The following is a 6,778-nucleotide window of genomic DNA, read 5'->3' on the forward strand; positions in this document are numbered from 1 at the left end:
ACATTCCTCTCTCTCTCTCTCTCTCTCTCTCTCTCTCTCTCTCTCTCTCTCTCTCTCTCTCTCTCTCTCTCTCTCTCTCTCTCTTTCTCTCTCCTATCCTCCTCTATGTGATTCCAGATATGGTCTGTGAGCTCCCAGACTGCAGTCTTCATCTGTTCTCACAGGGAGAGAAGCAGGGTACCCTGTAAAGAATGTAGAGAGGATGTTGGGATGCTCTAATCAATGTAGGTTAATACTAATTTACATATTGAGAGAATAATTAGTAATGCTTATGACATGATAGATGTAGAAATCATATACATGAATTTATAGAAATAAATGACTCCTTCTAGAGTGGAATGATAAGAATGACCCTGAGTAGTACATACATAGAGACAGAGAGACATCTTCTCTTTCTTAATATGCTTGAGTTGCTATATATTCTTTTTTTTAATTCAAATAAAAAATTTGATTGTGACAGTTACTTTGATTCTGATGAACTGATTGTAAATTGATACAAGTCATATCCACTGGGACAAATACTCCCTTAGGAAAGAGTAAACACCTATATCTAGGAACAAAAAATATTTTTGGTTAAATGAATGAATGAATGAATACCCTGGTCCTGTGGCATATATACCTTTTGCATATCCTCACATTAATGTCAGTATTTTCCCTAAATAGTACCACCTCTCCTCCTCTATCTCATGTCTATCTAGCCATCTATATGTATACCTGCATCTGTGTGTGCCTGTGTGTGTAAAATATACATATTATACATATACATAAAAATAAACATAAAAATATACATATAGAGAGAATGAGTTTCTCTATATTTTGTAGGCTGAAAGTATGACTGCTCGCTGACCCAACCCCATTGCTATCTACATGGAAAATGTGATGTTCTCCATTTCTGACCTGGATCCCTCCTAAGGCCCTCACCATTCTGGCAGTAGACTGTTATCTGATAAGCTTTAACTCTAATGTAGCTTAAAATTCTAGAACTCAATTGATCCACCAACCTCAGTCTCTCCTGGTATCAGGGATTACAGGCTTGTGCCATCATCCCCAACACATGAGTAATTCTTAATTCAGTAGTAATTCAGTGCTAAAGAAGGGCTAATTCAGAATAGAACCTTTATTACACCTCCCTGTGGACAGTGGGACCAGGCTGCCTGGGGTTGGGAATGGGGAAGACCCATAATGCCAAAGTTTTATGATTCAATGGTAGTGGGGATATTAGAGATATCTAGAAACAGCCCCAGGGAGGTGAAATTACTTCCACAAGGTCACATAGGGAAGAAGCAGCATAACCAAACTAAATGAAGTGGGGAGGGGAACACAAGGAAAAATTAGCTATTAAAAATGGAGGATTACAATAATTCTTCGTTTGTACAATCTCCATGTAAACTGAAAATTATATTTTATAAAAGTGTGGTGAAATAATTATACTGACTTAAATTTCCCTCTTTCAGCCCTCCTCCCCCAACACATTTCCACCCAGGAGTCCTATACCCCTGAACCTCAAATCTCAGATCTCTTTGTTCCCAAGTGGGTTCATCTGTTACTAATAAGATGATAAAGTTGGGAGCAGTAATCCAAAGCAGTTATTCAGGCAAAATGGGATCTTCTAGGGTCTGAGGCACTATCCAAGTAACTTCAAGGGATAGCAGGCACTAGATAGCCCATATACATCTGTAAGATCCAGCCTTCCCATTCTCTTGAACCTCTTACCACCATCATAGACCTACTCTTGTACCTTTACACAGGCTTAGGTGTTAGAGAGCAGAACAAAGCATATGTGAACTCAGTGGACTGAATTGTTGAGTGCAGCTTATTATAAAGGGCATTCTAGGTTAAGGAAGAAACGATGATTACAACATTGAACCTGGCTTAGGCAAGCACCTTGCCCCTCAGTTCCTCTGCCTGCATCGAACAGGTAAGTCTCAAGACAGCCCACATGACAAAGCTTCAGCCACAGCAAGGACAGAAGCAGCATCACTGCTCCTCAGAGACTCCAGAACATTGGGGTGGCGTAGGGGACCTCCTGGTATGGGTACGCTGATGGTTAAGAAGGAAGCGGGCCTCTCGGAAGCAGCGCCTGCACTGAGCACACTGGTATGGCTTCTTGCAGCTATGGATGTGCCGATGGGTGAGTAGATTCTGTTTGAGGCTGAATTGTCGTCCACACTCAGGGCATGGGAAGGGTCGCTCACCTGTGTGGGTACATTGGTGAACTGAGAGGTTGTGCTGGATGCTGAAGGCCTTGCCACACTCAGGGCAGACATACAAAGCCTGCCCTGCTCCATTCATTCCAGTGTGGGCCTTATGGTGCCGAACCAGACTGGACTGCTGAGGGAAGGTCTGACCACACAAGAGGCATCGGTAGGGCTGCTCCTCATCTGGGTGGTGGATAATGGGGCCCTGCTCATCACTGGAACTCTCCTCCTCATCTGCCTCAGGAGGCTCTCCTTCAGTGGGGGACAGGTCTGACATGGGGACTTCCAACAGCACAAGGGTTCCATTCATTAAGTCACCAACCTAAGCTCGGCAGGCATCCCTGCTCCTCCTCCTCCTCCTCCGGGCTCCGACCCCACCTGTTATATGTTCTTTATGTTCATTTACATAAGTATGAAGTTGTATTCTGTAAGAGAAGCTCTGTTGTCATGTATGAGTAAGCACAGATGATAGAGAATTTCTAGAAATGAAAGATACAAATTATTTCCTTTATATAGAATAAAATCATATTTATATGTATAATTCCATATAGAGATCATTATTAAGAAAGTTATACAGTCTCATAAAGAGGAAAAGAGAGAGAAAATGGATAATGGATCAAACACAAGAAATGTATGTACAGTGGAAAAATTTGAACTCTCATGAATAAGAATACATAAAGCCAAGTGTTTCTAAAGAGGGGATAGAGAGCCTCCTGGGCCTCAGTCGCCTCTCCCAGATCCTCTCTCTTCCTGCTCCCTTCCCAGAATGGCCACAGTTGGGAACTCTACCGGGAGCTTGAGCCTCTGGTAGCAGTGGTGGAGGAGAAGAAAAGCCTGAGCCTGGGGCAGGGGAGGGGGGATGTCATTGGGGAGGGATGCTGACTGCAGAGAGACCGAAGAGGGGCATGTGGTGGGGGGAGCAGTGAAGGGAAGGGTGAGTTTGGTGAGGGGAGTCTCCTGCCTCTCCAAGGTAGTTGCTTAGGTCATAGGCTATTGGGATCCACTGCCCTCTTTGGGGGTTCACCTAGGTCACAGGTCTCTCCCTCCTCTCAGAGCTAAGCTCCATAGACCTAAGGTCCCTAGGAAGGCACTTCCAGAAGTAGGTGGATAAGTTCCTCATAGAGCTGGGCATTCTGAGAATCTTCAGTAACTACTGTGGATTGGTTAAAAAGTAAACTGACCCCCTTGAACCCCCAGTTTTGGGCTAGCCTGAGGAAAAAACTGTTTAGGATGAGACTGAACAAATTCCATTTATTCTCAGTGTTTCTTCAATTTTTTCAATAAAGGGAATGACCACTAAGTTCTGTTCTCCCAGAGTTCTACTTAAACATTTTCCTGGGGACTGAAGATAGTAACTTACACAATGCCCCTTTTACCTGCCCTCGGAGTGATGACAGGGAAATTGGTGGTGTCATAAAGATGAGAGTTCCTTTGAAAGTGAAAAACTCACTGCCAAGCCCTGGAGTTTGAAAAGTTCAAGATTTTTATTTCACAAGCCTGCAAAATTTACAGATTAAACTTTTCCCTAGAGAGACAATAAGCTGCTTGAGGACAGCTTGAATAGCAAAAGTTTAGGTGAGAATGTCTGAGTGAAAGAGAGAAAGGAAAACGGCCATAAGAACTGGCTGGTCTTAGACTCCAGGGAGCACTACCCTTGTCCAGCCCACTATGGAAATGAATTTAAGTAAGGTCTTTCAGAAGAGAGGCTTCTTTTCTTTCTTCTTTGCAGGACGACCACTTTTCCTCTCTAAGTTAGAACCACATGCTCCTGGCCTAAGCCACTGGAGAACTATGGCCTCTACACTACCTTGAGTTTAAGCCAGTCAGCCCTTTTAGCTATTTTTTTTCTTTCTCCCTTACCCTTGGGCATCTTGCCTAAAACTTTTTATTCAGCCTGTCCTCAAGACCTTTGCTCCATGACCTGGGACTCCCTTGAGCCTCAGCCCAGCCAGCTCTTCTGTATGCTTTTCTAACACTCTTTCCCTCAGGTACCTCACTAGACCTTTATTAGTCACCCTGTCCTCTAGCCACTTGTCTTTTTGGGAAAAAAAGTTTCAATCTGTGAACTTTGCATGTGTATGAAATAAAATTCCTGAGCTATTTCAACTTCAGGGCTAGTTGTGAGCTTTTCACCATCAGGAGCTCTCAATCTTTATTGGTGGCATCAATTTCTCCCACAACATGGTGACTCAATTGTATGTATATTCATATATTCTCTTTAGATGTTGGCATCTATGAGTATTGAGATGGCCTTTCTATATTCTATACAGCCAGGAGTCTTCCTATATTCTCTCACATGGAGGGAAGTAGTGGAATACTTTTAGAAACTGAGATGGCATTTTGGAGACATAACATATATAAATATAAAGAGGGAAGGGATAGATAGATAGATATGAATAAAGTATAAGAAAAATATGGGTCCTCAGATATGAATTGAGAGTGAATATGTGAGTATAGCTGTAAGTAGGAATAGGGAGAATGATTACTACTATTCATAGGGAAATAAAATGTACAAGAATACATTACTTTCTGTACATAAGAATGAAAAGAAAGAACTTGAATACTTAGCTCTGAGTATATTCTCTGTCTTCATACATGAGTTGCATTATATTATTTATATAATTATATACATTAAACAGGATGCTAGAAATTATAGGACAGACACTGTAGTCTTATATATGAGGAAAATAGATGAAGATAAAGTATATAAATATATAAATATACAAGATTTTTCATATATATATATGTGTGTGTGTGTGTGTGTGTGTGTGTGTGTGTGTGTGTGTGTGTGTATGATGTCTAACAGACAGCAGAGGATTGCTGACATCAGTTTTGGTCTCCTGTCATCTCCTTCCTTCAGTCCTTCAGTGACACCTGGAATGATAATATACTATTGACAGTTCCAGTCATTTGTAGGGTGGTGGGGGAGGGGAAAATCAAGTCCAGAAGACTGGTAGTGAAGGAAAAAATGAGCCACAGAGGGTATGAGGAAGAGGGATGGTGATCACAAGGTGACAGTTGAATGGAATGCCTGAAGTAGACCAGTGGAAAGGGGGCAGGGCTGGGGGCAGGGTTGGCAGGAAGGCAACGCCTACCTCACCAAGGTAGACACAGATGTCATCAGCCATCAGGGCCCACTTTGGGGCTCACTCAAAGTGGAGATTCACTTTGTGCAGACTCTGTTTGACTTGCCTGGTGGCTACCAGAAGGTCCTAAGGACCTGGAATGTGAGAACCAGTCCAAAGAACTCTACAGGCCTAGGGGCCTGAGCACATGGGACAAGTTGCAGTAAACATAAACCCTAGATTCTTGCACTCTTGACCATGATAGGGCAATGATACCCAACTGGTCACTTCAGCACCTTCTTTGTTCATGATTCTGAGGATATGCAGTCTGATAGAACTTGTAAAATGGAGGGTTAGAACAAGGGCAGAGATTGCTAACTGAGGGCTGCCTCAAGGAAAACCATTAGACTAGCAGTATTGTCTCAGTAGGGGTTGGGAGGGAGAGGATATTTTGTTACTGGGGAGTGAGGCCCTATAATTTTTTGGGGAAGGAAATGCTGAATGAGCATTTATGTCTGAATAGAACCTAAGGTAAAAAGGACCTCAGAGATCATCAGGTCCGATCTCCTCATTTGAAAGAAAAGGTAACTGAGGTCCAGAGAAGGACAGGGACATGACTAATGTCACACAGCCAAAAAAAAGTCACACATTCTGGAGAGCCCCAGAGCATGAGCCTAGGTCTTTCTTCTATGTCAGACTAGTTGACTTCTTGGCCTCTCCTACAGTGACAGAATAGCTCTTCATGGTGGCTAGGAAGACACTTCCCAGAAGCAGGTGGGTAGTTTTCCCATAGAGCTGAGGGTTCTGGGAGTTTTCTGTTATGTCTGTGGGGTTACATTTTTGCTTAAATGGAGTAAGCAGAGTCACCCTCCCCCTTCCACTTTTGGGCCAGCCAGAAGTAAACTCTTAGGAGGACAAGGTTGAGCAAATTCTATGCTATTCCCTACATTGGAATGAAAAGAATGGAACTGAGTAAATACATACATAGAATCAGACATCTTCTCTATCTTAATATACATGCATTGTCATATATTCTCTATATTCATTTACATAAGTATGAAGTTGTATTCTGTAGGAGAAACTGTAGTCTTATATATGAGTAGATAGATGATGATAGAGAACTTCTAGAAATGACAAGTTCTTTCCTTTATATAGGATATAATAATCTATATAGAGATCATTATAGAGTCAGGTAGTAGTCATAAATAGGAATAGAGAGGGAAAATGGATGAAACACAAGAAATGTATATACAGTGGGAAAATCTGAACTCATAAATAAGAAAATAAAAAACCAATTGCTTTTAAGGAGGACAGAGGGCCTTCTGGACAGAGAGCAGAGCGTCTCTGTAATTAGTTCTGTTCCCTCAGAGCTTGTGGGGGAAGGATTCTGACTGCAGAGAGACCAAAGAGGGGGATGCTTGGTAGGGACCAGTGGAGAGAAGGGAAAGTTTGGCTAGAAACAAGATTCCTACCATCCCATACAGGTACACACACAATTGTGATGCTCAATACAAA

At 42.3% G+C, this 6,778-nt stretch overlaps 1 pseudogene; it reads right to left on the reverse strand.

Annotated features, from left to right (window-relative positions):
- Positions 1–1,098: 1,098 nt before the first annotated feature.
- LOC141498725 (uncharacterized) lies at positions 1,099–2,521 on the reverse strand (annotated as a pseudogene).
- Between the last annotated feature and the right edge of the window lie 4,257 nt (positions 2,522–6,778).

The sequence above is a fragment of the Macrotis lagotis genome, chromosome X (assembly GCF_037893015.1).
Source record: "Macrotis lagotis isolate mMagLag1 chromosome X, bilby.v1.9.chrom.fasta, whole genome shotgun sequence".
In the NCBI taxonomy this organism is placed as follows: Eukaryota; Metazoa; Chordata; class Mammalia; order Peramelemorphia; family Peramelidae; genus Macrotis; species Macrotis lagotis.